Here is an 18,579-nt window from a genome sequence, read left to right as displayed (position 1 = left end):
GAAGAACTTAGTAAATGCTCTCTCATTTCATTTCCCTGGTCTCTTAGATGAAGGCAAAGAATAATATCTACTAAAACAGGCAACCTGAGAGTGATGTAACCACTCTGCTAGACTGGACCATTGCTCTTGATCTATGTGTATTTCTCTTACACATTATATAAAAAAGTACAATACTGAGCAGAGGTACAAAGAAAAAGGATTATTAATATACTACTAGTGTCTTATGGATTTTTGATATATTATTTTGATGTATTATTCTCAATATCCAGAACCATCAGATTAGAGTTAGAAGGGACTTCAGAGGCTATGAGTTCTGACTTCATTTTCATATGGGGAAACAGGCCCAAAGAGGTTAAGTGGCTTGTCCAAGGTCACACAGGTAATATCAGAAATGGGATTTGAACCCAATACCTTTGGCTCCAGAGCCAGATTAATTTTTTTCCCCTGACACACTAGGTTGCTTCCCACCTATTATATTTTATGTTGTATATATTTTTTAAAGTCACACTGTTAGTACTCCTTAGCCAAAATTTTTATTGTTATGTACCTTTCAGGATTTAGAGCTTGGATAGCTTTTAGAGGTCGTCTATCCAAACCCTCTCCTTTTATGGATTAAGGCAATTGAAGTCATATCAGTTATTTAACATCTTACTTCTAGTATGCAGGATTAGAATTGTGATTCCTTGATTTTCAAATGCTGGGCTCTTTCTATCATACCATACTGCATCTCAAGTTTGTACTCCTCCATGATTTTAGACTTGAAAAAATACATTTCAGTTCTTAAGAGCTGAAATGTCTTTTAAATACATAGATGGAGCGGGGTCTCTTTGATATAGGCACTCCTTTCAAAGAGGCAGATCAAAACCCATCCATGCCTGTCCATTCTGGGTGAATCTCATGCCTGCCTTTCCACAATTTCACTATGAAGGGTCCACCCAAAGTACTAAGGGCCATACTTGGTTCCTCTTTCTTATGAGGATACCAATTGTGCACATAGGCATTCCATTATTCTAGTCCATCTTGTTTTTCATGCATATATTTCTTTGATGTCATCCTTTACACCACTTCTTAATTCCTTTTTTGTAATGTGTTGTTGCAGTCTGCTCATATCTACCATATGCTTCTCCATTCCCCTTTGGATAGTCCTCAATTTTCATTCTTTTGAGACTCAGTATCTTATGATTTATAACTATAAGTGCAGTGGAAAGAACACTGCATTTGGAATCAGAGGACATGAGTGCCACTTTCTACTTGTGTGACCTCAGGCAAGTCATTTACCCTCTTTGGGCCTCAGTTTCCTTATCTGTTAAACTAGGAAGATGAACTAGATGATCTCTAAAGTTCTCTTTCAGTTCTAAATATAAGCTCCTAGGGAATTATCTATTGTTGTATTTATGGGTTTTAAAAGGCATAAATAATAGATTTTAGAAAAGGAAGAATTTTTGATGTACTTTGCAATATCCACATCCTTTTTTATACCTGTAGAGAGCAGTTTCAGTAGGTACAATCCTGAATATTTAATAAGTAGGATCAAGGGATCACCATTCTGCTTCTAAATGAATGTTTTTTTCAGCTTACATAATTCTTCCAAGGGGCAAAAAAGTCGTGCTAATGATATTTATATGTAATTTTTATCCTGACCCATTGGCTAGCCAGATCTTTATATTTTTTATTTCAGTGTTACAAGTTCAATTTTCTTATCGAATTTTTTCCAGTAGGATGCTGTGACTTCTACTTTCTTACTACTTTCTCAACCTTATCTCCCTCTGCCTCCTGTTTTTTAGCCCAAATTCTTTGCCATTTCATCTTCCAGTACCAATTATTTGAATCCCTCTCTTGTTCCCACAACAAAAAAAGCAAAGTTGGCATGGATCTTGTATGGAATGAAAGGACATGCCTGTGCATTCATCTCATGTTCTTCAAATGAATTAGGACTTTATGATCTAGCTCATGAGTCCTGGTGTAATTGTGGCACCAACAGATAAGTATGTTTCCTCAACTGTATCCCTATCACCATAATTTTGAGAAACATTTTTTGTGTTCTTTTCTTACAGTTGAGTTAGTCTTTTCAGCACCGATTATCCTGTTCCGTTCTGCTTTCAGCAAGTTAATTGATACTTGAATACATGGCATAGTGCACGATGCCATAGGCAGAGAAAGGACGTAAGGGTCTTTGGCACCCTGACACACGTTCTCCACTTTGCCCTGACCAGAGTTCTATTAGGCACCTGAATAAACACTGAGAAGCCTGTTCTGTCTGTGAGCCTCAGGCAAAGTGTAATAGGATGTAATCAGAGTTCTTGTGAATCAGCAAGTACCTTAAAAGGCTTGAGAACTTATTTGGAGCTGTGAAAATATCAAGGCATTAAATACTGTATTCTGTTCAGGAGAATGAAGCCCCAAGATTGAGCTGTTTGGTTAAATGTAATTATATCATCTGAACACTGAGTGGCACTAAAACCCAGGTCACAGATAAAATGCTTAGGATTCTGGTTTCTAAGCTTCAAAATCTTAAATCAGCTTCTGAGGTTTAACATTTCATTGATGGGTAGGTAAATTGATGAATGTTATATTTCTGAGCATAAATGTTGTCTCACAAAATTGTACTGTTCTGGGGACCAATTAATTTGGGAAATTAGAAATTATTCATTCATAGGTATTTAATTGGTCAACATTTATTAAGCACCCACCATGTTTTAGACACCGTGTTAAACACTGAGCATATAAAGAAAAACAAAGACCAGTTCCTGTTCTTTAGTAGCTCACAGTCTGATGAGGGAGACAACATGCAAATGATTGTATTTGTATAGATATAGACAGGATGAATTGGAGATCGTCTCAGAGTGAAAGCACCTGGATTAAGGAGGACTAGGAAAAGCTTCTTGCAAAAGGTAAGACTAACAGATACTGAAAAAACTGAATTGTCATTGCTGTAGTAGAAAGCACTGAATTTGGAGACAGGAGATTTGGACTTGAATCTTGGCTTTGCTACTTGACCTTGCTCTTAATACTTCTGTGGAACTTAGTTTGCTTATCTGAAAGATAAGGGGATTGAATGAAATGATCTCTAAGGTTCCCTCCAGATCTAAATGCTATGGGATTTAGAAATGCTTTAACTTCCTGCTATTTTAATTTTATATGATTCTTTTTTTTTTTTTGCAAATTGTCATACTTCTCTACATCTGAGGAAGAATTGGCAAATAAGAGGAAAACTGCTTTGCCACTGTCCAAGAACCTTTTAATTTTCGAGAAAGAGTTGAGTAATTTTACTCCCTGACCTCAAGAATTTTTGTATTTTTCAAGATTCTATACTTTTAAAAAACAGTTCTAGGCATAGCGCTGTATGTGCTTCATAAACTTCCAGTAGCATTTCTCGGGACTGAATCGTCTTTGAATCTAGATACTTGTACCTAGAGACTGTACTCAATAAATGATGACATGGAATCTATTTATTCCCAAAGTAATATTTATGCATCTGGAAGTATGAAAGTTAATAAGGAGACTGTAAAATCTTTCTAGTTTGTAAGACCTCATAGTGTTTATTTTAGGAAGGAGTCAGATAAGCATTCTTTTAGGTGCTTATATGAACTGAACTAATCTTTTGAGAATTTCTCTTCTCTGATACTCATTTTCAGTGTTATCCATTCCCCATACCATTCAATTTTTTTTTTTGGTGGGGCAATGGGGGTTAAGTGACTTGCCCAGGGTCACACAGCTAATAAGTGTCAAGTGTCTGAGGCTGGATTTGAACTCAGGTACTCCCGAATCCAGGGCCAGTGCTTTATCCACTGCGCCACCTAGCTGCCCCCTCATACCACTCAATTTTAATAAACTTAAGTAGAATTTATTGAATTATTAGAGAAGCAGTATAGAGCAATGGTGTAACATTACCCTTATGGGAAGACCTGGGTTCAAGTTCTACCTCTGATATTATACTATCTGTATGACCCTGAAAATGTCACTTGACCTCTTAATGATTTTAAGTAACTATAGGGCAGGTGTTGATATGCATCAGTAAAGGGAGTTTCTTTACCAGGGAGTTCCTTATATTGATAAAATCATAAGTTTGGAAAAAACAAAACAAAAGAATGAAACTGTCACCTAACCACCCGATCTTTTGGGAGGCAATTAGGGTTGTGACTTGCCCTGGGTCATACAACTAATAAATGACTGAGGTTGGGTTTGAACTTGGGTTCTCCTGTCTCCAGGGCCATCTAGCTGCTCTACTGATTCCCCATTTTAAAATGATCTCCTATGAGCAAAGTAGTTTTGAACCCAGATGAGCTCTGGGAATAATACTATGTAACTCAGGGATCTGACAGTTTACCAGGGCAATAATGGTGAGATGGGCACAAACAACTTTAGCACAAGTCTGAAAATGACTAAGTGGATAGAAAGGATCAAGCAGAATTGTCTGTGAGATTCAAGGATAGAAGACACTTCTTGTTGGGAAGAATTTGCAAGGTTTTATGGTTGATGAGGCTTCTGTTCATTGGGCATTGAATAAAGAAAAGGATGTCATTAGAAGGAGGTTGGAAAAGTCCATTCGAGAGGCCAGGACTCAGAGAGGGCCAAAGTTCAGATGGGGGAGAGATGAGATGGGGAAAGATGGAGGAGTGTCATTTGGCTAGAACACAGAATATATAAAGGGCAGTGCTTGAAATGAGGCTGTGAAGGTAAATTGGGCTTAAATTATGGAGAGCCTTGGATGCCAGACTAATGATGAATGTGCTCGCTGTTCAGTAGGGCAATGTGGGGAGACTTGAAATGTTTGATTAGGGGAGTGATGTGATTCAGGCCTTTGCATCAGAAAGGTAATTTTGGCAGCAATATGGTGATGAGGAGAGAAATTGGAGCAGTTAGGAGAGTATTACAATAGTCTAAGCAACTGGTAAGAGCTTCAAAAAAGGTGATAAGAGTAAAAGGAGAAAAGAAGAGATGGATGTGAGAAAGATTTCTGAAGTAAAATAGATAGGACTTGGCAGTGGATCAAACATTGACAGTGAGGGAAAAAAGAAAGGTCAAGAACAACACTAGTTTTGAGCCTGAGTGACTACAAAAGTTGTGACCCCACCAATAGAAAAAGACATTAATTCTTGATCTTGGAGTAAGATTTGATTAAATTATGTAGGTTCTCCTGACATACCTGTATTTTTGATCTCTGGTTTTACATTCTAAAGAATATGCAGTAGCATTTAACTATTGGCATTTAATAGGGGAAGAATTTGTATTTGCAGAATTAACCTCATATCTTTGTCATTCTTTTTATGATTTCAAAAAATGCTTTATGATATATACATTGAGCTTCTATAGTAAGTGTTAACTAGCCATATTTCTCATGATATACAACAGATGCATCTGTTTTTAAGAAGGAAAGTTTGCTAAAGAGAGAAGTCTAGGAGTCAACTTTTGCACCTGGTAACCTGCCATCCCTACCTACTATATTAGGCCATTTTTTTTTCACACCATACTAAAATGATGATCAGAACAACCTGGAAATTTTACTTCTAATTTTCCCTAGGAGATTTTTTTTAACATTACGATTTTATTTATTTTGGACAGATGCTGCAAATGGACAGAATTGAACAGAAGGAAGAGAACAGGTTGTATTGCCTTTGGGATACTTTAACATTCTTTTACTGACCCCAAACCTCTTTCTGGGAAAAAGGGCCATCCTTTTTTTTAATTTTAAAATTTTATTTTTGTGGGGTGATGAGGGTTAAGTGACTTGTCCATGGTCACACAGCTAGTAAGTGTCAAGTGTCTGAGGCCGGATTTGAACTCAGGTCCTCCTGAATTCAGGGCCAGTGTTTTATCCACTGTGCCACCCAGCTGCCCCGGCCATCCTTTTTAATACTCATCTCTTCTGAAGTTGTTGAGAGTCTGTGAAACATGGAGCACTTCAGTATCTGAAGAACTGGAAATGGGTATCACCCAGATAGCAGTGAAATGGTTATTGGTGGGTGTGAACTGCTAGCAACACAGTAAAACAGGGAATTATAAAGGAGGAGAGTAAAGAGTGTTATCAAAGAAATGTGTGTGAAAAAGAGAATGGGCTGGTTACAAGAAGAGGATGAGAGATAAGCCAGAGATAATCCATGTGCTCCAATGGAAAACTTATGATATCCAAAGAAAACAAGGAAGGTCTCACTACATTAGGTGGATCCCATGTGGGACCCAAACTTATGGGAGAACATGAACCAGAGTCATACAGGATGGAAAGGAATGGACAGGACACAGTCTGCATCATTAGAAAAGTACCACAGGGATGAGATCATAGATCCAGTGGAATTATTTCATTTATAGAATTTTATTTTTAAACCTTATTAGCATCTATGGCTGAAACCTTGCCTCTTGGTGGTATGGGAGAGCATGTGTACACAAACATACACATATTATATACACATATTCATATACTAGTGAGTCTCCTTAATGACTAATATCTGGCCCCCATTTATCAGGAGAAACTTGTAGAACATCTTAGAATTCACTCAGTCATCACCTATGGAAAACTAGGCAAAGCATTAAAAAAATTTAAAAATAACCCATCAATAAAAAAGATGAATTTCTTTCTTAAAAAAATGTTTTGATATTAGAAGTTGCATGATGCAGACTGTGTGATGGCCGTGTATGGACTAAGTGAGAATGTTAGGTCCATGAGGATATCATATATGTAGGTAACATGCAAATAGAATTTATATTTGTGATGGTACTAAGATTGAAGAAAAAAAGGATTTCTGACATGCATGTTGATAGGCTGATAAAAGATTCAGTTTAAAAATAAGGTGTGGGGCAGCTAGGTGGTGCGTGGATAAAGCACCGGCCCTGGATTCAGGAGTACCTGAGTTCAAATCCAGCCTCAGACACTTGACACTTACTAGCTGTGTGACCCTGAGCAAGTCACTTAACCCCTATTGCCCCACAAAAACAAAAACAAACAAACAAAATAATAAAAAATAAGGTGTGGAGCACTGTAAGAAATTAGGAAGCAGATAAGCAGAGAAGTCATTATGCCTTTTGTTGCTTCTACCTTTGTAGAATGCCATGCGCTCACAGAGTGAAAAGGAAATATTAGTCATCCCTGATTCTGAATTATTCCCAGTGCAGTGTGACTTCAAGTATTTTAGTGGATATTAACACATTTATTGGAATATTAGTGTGGTGACACCTCTGTCTCCATATTTCATATATTTCCTGATATCAATATTCAGCAGATCATTGAACAAAGTGAACTCTATAGTAAACTTCATCATGGAATCTTCAATTTTGACATACATGTGAGAGGCACATTGTTTGATTTATTCTTCAGAGTAATGAAAGATTTTCTGCTTGAGATACAAGTACAATGATAATTTTCTTTTTATTGTGAAATACTCCAGATGCTCCTATTTATATGGATGACATCATCCTAATTTCATAGTGCTCTAGAAAGTTTCAAAAACTCCTCAGTGAAATTAATAGTGATATGGAAGATATTGTTCTAACCAAACACAATGGAAAACCAAAGTGGATGAAAAATGAATATTGCCCAAATCATATATGAAGCTTGACAGAGAACGTGTCAGTTTATTCTGTCATATGTGTATAACAATAGCTATTAATAATAGCATTTACATGGTAATGTTTTAGATAATCATACAAATATAACCTATATCTGATTGCTTGCCACCTCAAGGAGGGATGAGGGGAGGAAAGGAGGAATAAAAATTGGAACCCCAAACTATAAATAAAATGTTTATTATAATTTTAAAAAATAGCATTTACATAATACTATAAGGTTTGCAAATTACTTTACAAATATTATCTCATTTAATCCTCATAACAACCCTAGGAAGTATCTTGGACAAGTGCTCCAAGTGAATATTAACACAGCCTATAATTAAACAATTAATTGTTAAAGGAGGTGGGACTGTATTGCATTTGGGAAATTGTCCAGCACTTTGAATTATCCCAAGCTATATGCCATTGCAAAAACTAGTCTTGTCAAAACATAATATTCTTCAAATTACTTAATAGATGTGTTATATTGAATTGGGCCAAGCATCTTGTGAGAAGAGAATTAAGCAAAATAAATGGATAAATCCAGTAGTATGCTGATGCCTTCAATTTTCAAAAAGAAAAAAAGGAAGGCTCTTGGCATGATGAGGTCAGTCTTAGGGGCAGGATTCATGATAAAACATGGACAAAAGTCTCACTGGAGGAGAAGATAAGATGGAGTCATATTGGAGGGGTAGTTAATATATTTAAAAAATCATAGATTATTCAAAGTCTTAGTGTGGTACTTAGTAACATATGGGAAGTAAGGTGAAATATACATCTCTGTATACCAGAGTGCCAAGTATATTGTCCTCCACATAGTAGACCCTCAATATATCAGTTGTTGTTCGTAGTGATAATAACTGTATTAGTGATTATGATGATGAATGGTACTTTACAGTTTGAAGTAGATGTTTTCCACATTAGCCCTATAAGCTAGATAATTAAAATATTATATTAATTGAATTTCACATTTTTATGAACTTTACAAATATTAACTTTCTATATATAAAGATGACAAAAAGAGCATTGCATATGAAATGATGAACCTCTATTACATACTACTTGGATATTTTTTTGGGGGGGGGGTGAGACAATTGGGGTTAAGTGACTTGCCCAGGGTCACATAGCTAGTAAGTGTCAAGAGTCTGAGGTCAGATTTGAACTCAGGTCCTCCTGAATCCAGGGCTGGTACTCTATCCACTGCTCCACCTAGCTGCCCCAGATTTTTTTGTTTTTTAAAATTTTGAGCAGGATCTGGTTTCATTCTACTAACTTGCACTAGACTAGGTCAGGTATCCAGAGAGAAATGAGCTACTTACCTTTCAGGATTCTAGATGGAACTCTGAGGAACTTGGAAGTTTCTACTACTATAACTCATGATCCTTGTATGCCTTCCAAATATCATTTAGCCAGTTAACAGCTTTCTAATATCAATGAACCAGTTAAAATAAAATAGCTTTTACAAGGGGATCTTTCTCTTTCCTGGTATATCAAGTAATAAAGTACAATGACATCCTCCTAAATAGACAAGTGTACCTTCCTGCTGTACAGTCACTTGACCCTGGGGAGACTGGGCTCAAACTTAAAGTGATTTGTACAACACATACTCTACCCAGCTTTCTGGCCCTGGAAGTCCTTTTATCTCCTTGCAGAGTCCCTGCTAAGTTTACTTCTGGGTATGATATAGCCAGTGGGCATGTTTCTTCCTTATTCAGCTCCTTAAATGATCTGGGTCGGGCAAGTTGTTTCTCTGCAATGCCTCATGGTCAGACTCAGCTGTTCCAAACTCTGCTACTTATTCCACTTCCTGTATCTCTGGTAACTCTTTTGACATTTTGAAGTTCACCTTTTTTTTCTCTGCAGTTCTTTCTTCCAAGATCAAGAAAAAATAAACATAAGAGAAAAAAGATATAGGTAACATGTTGTTCTCAGACTTGTAGCGATCAGTTTGGTGATAAGGTATTGCCTTGGCTCAATATCTAGGAAGAAAATGGGAAATCCTCCACTTAAATTTTTCATATACACACCCAATTCCAGCTCGACAGCCAATTAAAAGAATCTTGGTCATTATGCAGTATGCTGGTAGGAAGGAGTCAGCAGATACCTGTCCTTGTGCCCACCCTCACATCCATTAAGCATGCCTGGAAAAAATTTCATTCCAGTTTTTTGTGTTAGGTGGGCAGCAGGCAGAATATGCTCTGTATCATGTACCATATTTTGTGGGGCAATGAGGGTTAAGTGACTTAGGGTCACACAGCTAGTGTCAAGTGTCTGAGGCTGGATTTGAACTCAAGTCCTCCTGAATCCAGCACCGGTGCTGTATCTACTGCTCAACCTAGCTGCCCCCAATAAAAGTATATATTAAATTTGACATTGTAGCAACAACAGTGACCTGCATGTCTATCTCTTTTCTGAAATCGCTTCTGTTCTCTTCTAAGCATTTAAAAAAATTTTTACTGAAGGTCTTTTCTTTCTTTTCTTATTTTTTTGGCATCACTACTTTTTGTTGTTTAATCATTTTTTAGTCATGTCCAACTCTTCATGACCCCATTTGGGGTTTTCCTGTCAAAGATACTAGAATGGTAGTAGCCATTTCCTTCCCCAGTGCATTTTTACATATGAGGAAATGTTGGCAAACAGGGTTAAGTGACTTGCTCAGGGTCACACAGCTAGTAAGTGTCTGAGACTAGATTTGAACTCAGGAAGAAGAGACTTCCTGACTTCCAGCTCTGGTTCACTATGCACTGCACCACCTAGCTGCCTGCATCGCTATTATCGTCCCCCAACTTCTCCCTGCTATATAAAAGTTTTCCCTTATAAAAAAATAAGTATAGTCCAAAACAACCACTTTTTTGTGTCTGAAAATGAATGTTTCATTTTGGACCTGTAGCCCATTACCTCTCTGCCAAGAAATCAGAACCATTAATCATCATCACCAGCCTTCTGAAGTTATGATTGGAAATTATGTTGTCTTTAAGTCATTGTATAATTTTTTAGACCATTTCTATTCACTTCAATATATTTAAGTTATATAAATCTTTCTAGGTTCTTATGAGTCCATTCCCTTTATAATTTCTTACTCCATAATAATAATTTATTACATTTATGTAAAATCATTTGTTTATTAGTTCCCCAGTTTATTGCCATCCAGTTTGTTTCCAGTTCTTTACTACAACCAAAAAATGTCCATATGTGGTCCTTTCTCTCTGTCATTGATTGCTACTGAGGAAAAGGAGTGGTGGCGGTGTTGGGGGGGTGGTAGTAGGAGGAGGAAGAGGAAGAGGAGGAGGAGGAGGAGGAGTTGTTGGTTGTTGTTATAGTTGTACTAGCTGTAGTAGTTGAAGTAGTTGTAGTTTTAGTGGTAGTAATAGGGGATGTACAATTTAGTGACTTTTGACTTCCTTCAAGACAGCTCAAATTCAACATTCTGCAGCAGATCTTTTTCATCTCTCCTACTAATGCCCTCCCTCTGAGATTATCTCCAATTTACCCCACAGATATCATATTTATACATACACACACACACATATATATATATAGATATAGATACATACATACACACAAATATACAAACAAGTGTGTGTGTGTATACACACACACACACACACACACACTTGTTTGTCTATGGTCTACTCTATTGGAATGCTAGTTCTTTGAGAGCAGGGACTCTTTTTTAGCTTGCTTTGCATTTCTAGCATCTAGCGCAGTGCCTGGTATACATAGTAAGCACATAACAAATGCTTGTTGAGTTGACTCTCTAGAATGGTAGGACCACTTTAGAGCTCCATTAACAGTGCATTAGTATTTGTCCTCCCACATTCCTTCCAAAAATTGTCATTTTGCTTTCTTGCCCAGAGAGCTAGAATAACTTGTCCAACTTGTTTCTTAGTTGCAGAGCTAGAACTAGAACTAGAATACAGGTGTCTTCACCCACTCCAAGGTTCTTTTATCTCTACCAATTTTTATCTTCCTGTGATTCTGTTTCAAGTTAGGAGCTACATTTTAGTTCTTGGGGGCAAAATTAGCCCCAGAATACTACAAAATGGCCCTAGGGGAGTACTCAAATTGGCTCAAGGCCAGGTGGAATGTTCCAAGTGTAGAATCAAGTCACTCATTATCATTGTTTAGCACTTAAATCTAAAGATCCATTATGCCCTTGTAGCCAGAGTTCCTTTATTGCCAACAGATATAATGCTCCTTTGACCAATTCTAAATATAATTTGTGGGAATAAACTGATAAATATGAACAAGTTGAATATGAGTTAGTCATGTCAAGAGGATAATTCCTATCTTCAATCTTTCTAACATTATGAAAATGAAGGATAATCTATCATTTCTTTAAAATGTATATTTTTTTCATTGAAAATAGAAAGTTCTTATTTGTGACCAGTCCTTTAGTTTATTCATGGTATATTTTATCTCTAGGAAAAGTGTATTAACCACAGACTAAGTAAACATTAGTTGTTATTTATTAATAAATTAACCTAAACATTTCATTGGTTAAATGAAGTGATCTTTTGTCAGTATATTTGAGAGTTGTCAGTGACAAGTCTGTGCTTAAAAATGTCACATCTGTGCTTCCTGTAGTTGAGTGAAGAAAGGAGCATGCCATTGAAAAATGACAGAAAAAAACCCTCCTAATTTGCTAATGAGCCAGCCTTATAAAAAAATAAAGGAGGGCCAAGTGCATTAGCATCTGAAGTGATAGTGTAGAGTTATAGCTAGCAATTGGTGAAATTTATCCTGAGCAGGCAGCAAGAATGGTGTCCTTAAATAAATTTTGTAATGATGACATGAGAATGATAAAAGAAATAATGAAGAGGAATTTGGTTCAATGGGATAGGGGAATTAATTACTATAGAAATTTCTATGCTGCTGGAGGAGAGCTTGTGTTACATTAGTGTCCCTGGAGCAAAGCTTCAGTTCCCTCATCCTAGTGAAGGCTCTGTGAACAAGTTTATTTGCTATCAGTAGATGATTTCTTAAGGGCAAGGTTTTCCATTATACTCAGAAGAGATGGGCAGATATCCCGGATGTTAGGCCAATAGGCACATGACTCTTCAAGTTATTTCTGTTATGAAAAAACAAAACAAAGCCCAAACCCCAAAACATATGTCCTCTTTTATCTAGTTCAGTCCATGGTATGTATGGATTTTGCTAAATAAGACTACAAGAGAGATATGCTTCTTAGTCTTTCCACTTCATGACCAGCAGTGTCAGGAACATAAAATTAAAACTGGTAAAAAAAATTCTTTGATAAAATATTTTAATCAATCCAGCTATCTTTGCCCCCTATTTCTGTTAGTTACTATAAGTAATAATGGAAGTACCACGTTATTCCAGATATTTCCCTTCTTCCTTAAGCCACCCATCCCTACAACCCAGAAGAAATCTTTACCTTTCTGGTACTTTCTATTCCTCTTAAGGACTAACATTATAAGTTATGTCTCTTTATCTGTGATCATTTCTAACCTCTTTCTACTTTGTTAAAAACTTCTCCAGGGTATAGCCCCAGTATCATTTCATGACTTTATCTCTCCCAATGCTCAGTACAAGTACAATGAGTAGAGTCAGTTCCTAATAATTCTTTGATGCTTGCATGACTAACTGGTAACTAAGAAACACGCAGATAGGCTTAGCCTCAAGTTTTTATTTATGGTCACCAAAATGAAAACATAAAAGTCAGCTATAATATGATCCATTTGCAAGAAGAAATTTGCTGCATAAACACTAGTAAGATAGCATTGTTAAAGTAATATTTGGTACTATTTCATTGTTATTACTAATGTTAATAATAGCATAAGAACATTTAAAGTTTAGATGGCTTTAGGATACTGATTTAAGATTGAGTGTATGGGTATTAAAAATACATAGATTGGGGGCAGCTAGGTAGTGCAGTAGATAAAGCACTGGCTTTGGATTCAGGAGGACCTGAGTTCAAATCCAGCCTCAGACACTTGACACTTAACTAGCTGTGTGACTCTGGGCAAGTCACTTAACCCTCATTGCCCTGCAAAAAAAAGCAAAAAAACCAAAACAAAAATACATAGATTAACCTTAGAATGAGAATCACTTGGATAGAGAAAATAATTTTCTCTTCTTTTTTGATAAATTAATCTATTATATAATTTAAGAAAAATTTTATTACTTCTGTAAAGCGTTATTAAATGGATTAGGTGCTGAGTTTGGACAAGTTATTCAAGTTTAGTGATATCCCTGAAGAGATTCTATCAGACACCTAAGTGCTGAAGAGAATGGAGTGCTGGGCCAGGACTCAGAAAGCCTCATCTTCATGAGTTAAAATCTGGCATCAGACACTTACTAACTATGTGGCTGTGGGCAAGTCACTTAACTCTGTCTCAGTCCCTTCTTCTGTAAAATGAACTGGAGAAGGGAATGGCAAACCACTCTAGTATCTCTGCCATGAAAACCCCAAATGAGGTTACAAAGAACTGGACATGACTGGAAAAAAAACCCCGAACTTGTTTGAAATGAAGAAGGGAAAGAAAAAAACTGCTTCATTGACTCTCCTATACCCCTACCACCTTAAAGATAATAGAAAAAATGTCATATTTGGTTCTTTCTCAACTTAATCTTCCATGTATTTTCAGATTTTGTTACCTTTATTATTATTTATTATTAGTGATTACATTAGCAGCAACAACAATAAATTGTGATGCAAATTTTCCTTTGACATGAAGGGCTCAAACCTCTCATTGTAATCCTAAAAAACCTGGAAATTTTACAGCTTAATGTCATTCAATATGTTGTCAATAACTCCCCTTAAAAATATATTTCCGAAAATTCAAGGAAGAAAAAGTTTTATTTACAAATGGAAAGAAACAAATAGATGGACCCCTTATCTTCATGGAAAACATCAACCCCCAACAATGAGCAGCCTTTCCAAAGACCTATAGTGCTCCAGCCACTTTTATTCTATGAGAGACAGGGTTCTTAGCAGGCAGAGACTTTTGTAATTCCTCAGTACATGATGCCTCCTACAGCTTTCCACAGTTCCCTGCGGGTTGTGCCCATAACTCCTGTAGTTTCCTATGATTCTTGTGCCAATAGTATCAGCTGTTCTCCTTCTGGGGTTCTATAGCCCAGTAATTCATCTGCCTCACTCTGCCTACAGTTCTTCAAAATTCCCAGCAGGTGGCTCACAAGTCCTTTTTATAGAGTAAAAACCTCTTTTCTTTTGTGGCCTACAAGAAAGGTAGATTTCTGAATTGCCTGTGTTAGCCATAGAATCAGACTAAATTGTCTACTTTAATAAAGCCCCTCCCTTGTTCATAGGCCTCTAGCCTCATGTACAAGCTCTCAATTCTTAATCTTCAAATATTATACTGGACTGCATCAGGGTGAATCTGTAGGCTGATGCCCACTTTTCCTCAGCATACAGGGCTGTTTCCTTCCTTTGTTAACACTTCCCACAGATCTAGGAATTGTAAAAAAAATTCCCTCATGGTCTATTGAGTTCCCAGGGCTCCATTTGGGGCTAGTTGAGTGGAGTTTTTCTTATTACCTGGAGTTGCTTTCTGTTGACATCTTTGGTGGTAGGAATCAACCACCATTTTTCTTTCCCATGCAGAGAGTGGAGGGTCATAATATGGGTTAAGGACAATTTAATAGCACCTACGCATAATTATAAAAATTGTGCATATTTTTCTGATTCTGTTTTCTTCTCTTTTTAAAAAAGTATTTTAAAATATTAAAGTCCTTCTCTGATGCTTCATTTTGGCATTGATTCTGGGAAGATTTGCTTATGCCTTCTCTGCTTTGCTTTATTTCAGACTTGAGACTTGCCATATTCATATTTTTTGTATTTGTCATTTCTTATGGCAAAATCTATGATCATAGATTTAGAGCTTGAAGAGTCATCAGAGGTCCTCTAATCCATTAATTTTACAGATAAAGAAAATTATTCCAGAGAGAAGAGTAAGGATGTGAATTCATATCATTTGATGCCAAATCCAGCACTATTGTTGTTCACTCTCTACTCTTCTGCCATTTTCTCACCAACTACCTTGTGTCCACAGTGGGCACCTCTATCTCCTTCCTCAACTCACATAGTTTTGGAACCACAAACCATGGTCAACTCTGCTACTATTCCTGGATTGGGAGAGGGGAGGGAAGATGGTGAGGTCAGTCTATTGTCCTAAGTCCCTACTCATCCTCTCAGTAACTTTCAGGATTAAAGTGCCCCAACTCTAGTAGCATCGGTTCTCCCTTTTCTGTTGTCTGCCCATTATAATCTAAACTCCTTGAGGACAGAGACTATCTTTGTTTTCCTATTTCTTTCCCCAGAGCTTAACACCTTAGTACTTGCCACATTGTAAACACATAATAAAGACTCTTCCTTCTTTTATGTTTTCTTAGCTGAATATCTATATTCAAAGAGCACTATTTAATATACTGATGCCACATTGAACAGAATTAAATTGGAGTAAAAGGGAAATTTGAATTACATTTGGGAAACTGCACAATGCTATGATTCCAAAGCTGCTTCCACAATGTGAAACCCATCTCTTTAACTTCAGTGTTCTCTGAGTGATGTGCTACATGGTGGGGGGGCATGACTATTTTCAAAGGATCAGATTTGCAAGTGATCCAGAAGACCATAGAGAGATGTATAGTTGGTATAAGTAGATTTTACCATGTTTCCAGTGATGACATATATGTAAGAAGAGTCCCAAGATTAAGAAAGAAGGTCAGCTGGTCATGTAGACATAACAAGTAAATAGCTATAGAGAGTCTGACTGTACTGTGGTACAAATACAAAGGAAAAATATCTAGATGAAGGTCTCAATAAATTGACCTCCAGGATTTTTGGTAGAACAGGGACAAGAATTTCACTGGATTAAAAGGTATGAATGGGTTTTGATCACATCAGTGAAAGGTATACCAATGTTGATGAGTTCATAAATCCATAGAAATATTTAGTCACTTTGGAGAGAGCTCTCAAGACATTGTTTTTTTTTTTTTGGGGGGGCGGGGAGACTCTCTGCTATTCAACATTTATACCAGTGACTTTGATAGTCTTAGAAAGTATGCTTATTAAACATTCTAATGACACAAAGTGACTAATATGTTGGATCACAATCTCAGGAATAAAAAAAAAATACCTCAGAAGACGAGGACCATTGGTCGAAACAATAAGATAAAAGCACTAATGATAAATGTAAAGCTTTACATATCAGATAAAATCAATCCTATAAGTAAAAGATAAGAAAATCTGGCTTCACACGAGTTTATATATGTATTATATATTTATATAGGTATTGGTGTATGTGTATTTGATATGAATACTAATTCATTATTTATGGTGTCTTTAAGTATAATATAGTTTCTATGCTTATTTTTTATCATGAAAGGAGAATAAGATTCATGCAATCTTCTCCACCTCTCCCATTTTATCCTCCTCTATAAAATCTATTCCTTACTTCTTTTATGTGAAATAATTTACCCTCCCCCTTTTCCCCAGTGCATCCATCTTTCTGTCCCCTTAATTTTATTCTTTTGGATATCATCCCATCATAGTCAACTCAGACTTGTGCCCTCTGTACATGTATACTGCTTCTATCCACCCTAATAATGATAAAATTCTTAGGAGTTGAAAGTATCATTTTTCCCTTGTAGGAATAAAAACAGTTTAACCTTATTGAATTCCTTATGATTTCTCTTTCCTGTTTACCTTTTATACTTCTCTTGAATCCTGTAATTGAAAGTCAATTTTTAAAGTTCATCTCTGGTCTTTTCATGAGGAAAGCTTGAGAGTTCTCTATTTCTTTTAATATCCATTTCCCTCCCTGATGGATTATACGCAGCTTTGCTGGATGAGTGATTCTTGGTTGTAATTCTAGCTTGTTTGCCCTCTTGAATATCATATTCAAAGTCCTCTGATCCTTCAATATAGAAACTGATCAATCTTGTGTTATCTTCACTGTGGTTCCATATTGGAATTGTTTCTTTCAGTTTATCTTCGATATTTTCTTCTTGACATGGAGACTCTGGAATTTGGCTGCAATATTCCTGGGAGTTTTCATTTTAAAATCTCTTTCAGGAGGTGATTAGTGGACCTTTCAATTTCAATTTTATCCTTTGATTATAGAATATTAGGTCAGTTTTTAAAAAATAATTTCTTGAAATATGATGTTTAGGCTTTTTTTTTGATTATGTCTTTCAGATAGTCCAACCATTCCTGAAATTATCTCTCCTGGATCTATTTTCCAGGTCAGTTGTTTTTCCAATAAGATATTTCACATTTTCTTCTATTTTTTCATTCTTTTGATTTTGCTTTATTGTTTCTTGATGCCTCAAAAAATCATTAGCTTCCACTTGCCCAGTTATAATTTTTAATGAATTATTTTCTTTAGTGACATTTTGTACTTCCTTTTTAATTGGCCAATTCTACTTTTTAGGAAATTCTTTTCTTCATTAAATTTTTGTACATATTTTACCATTTGATCAATTCTGCTTTTTAAGGAGTTTTTCCTTTCAGTGGATTTTTGTGCCTTTTTTTTTTTTACCATTTGGTGTATTCTGTTTTCTAACGTTATTTTCTTCAGTATTTTTTGTGCCTCCTTTACAAAGTTGTTTACTCTTTTACCATGATTTTCTTGTGTCTCTCTCATTTCTCTTCCCAATTTCCCTCTATCTCTCTTATTTGATTTTTAAAAACCTTTTTTAGATCTTGTAGGAATTCTTTTGGGGCCTAAGATCAATTTAAATTATTTTTTGAGGCTTTAGATGTAGCAGTTTTGACTTTGTTGTCTTCTTCTGAATTTGTGTTTTGACTTTCCCATCACCACAGTAACTTTCTAAGGTCAAGTTCTTTTTTTGTTGTTTGCTCATGTTTTCCAGCCTATTTCTTGACTTTTAAATTTTATTAAAGTTGGGCTCTGCTCCTGGGGTGGAGAGGGCACTGTCCCAAGCTTCTGTTTTTTTGTGCTGCTCCTTTCAGAGCTCATTCTGGAAGTCTGTAAGTTTTTAGTTCTTCCAAGGTCAGTTCTTCAAAGGAGAGGTGTGGTCACTACTCTC

At 36.2% G+C, this 18,579-nt stretch overlaps 1 long non-coding RNA gene across 1 annotated transcript in view; it reads left to right on the top strand.

Annotated features, from left to right (window-relative positions):
- Positions 1-2,852: 2,852 nt before the first annotated feature.
- LOC122750056 overlaps positions 2,853-18,579 on the top strand; it is a 28,523-nt gene continuing 12,796 nt past the window's right edge. The window contains exons 1-2 of the long non-coding RNA XR_006355727.1: positions 2,853-2,891; positions 5,563-5,603. This is a non-coding gene — a long non-coding RNA (uncharacterized LOC122750056). The remainder of the gene's footprint in view (positions 2,892-5,562; positions 5,604-18,579) is intronic.

Source organism: Dromiciops gliroides, chromosome 3 (genome assembly GCF_019393635.1).
Source record: "Dromiciops gliroides isolate mDroGli1 chromosome 3, mDroGli1.pri, whole genome shotgun sequence".
Classification (NCBI taxonomy): domain Eukaryota; kingdom Metazoa; phylum Chordata; class Mammalia; order Microbiotheria; family Microbiotheriidae; genus Dromiciops; species Dromiciops gliroides.
Note: the sequence above shows the minus strand (reverse complement) of the source record. Positions and strands in the feature narration are given on the sequence as shown.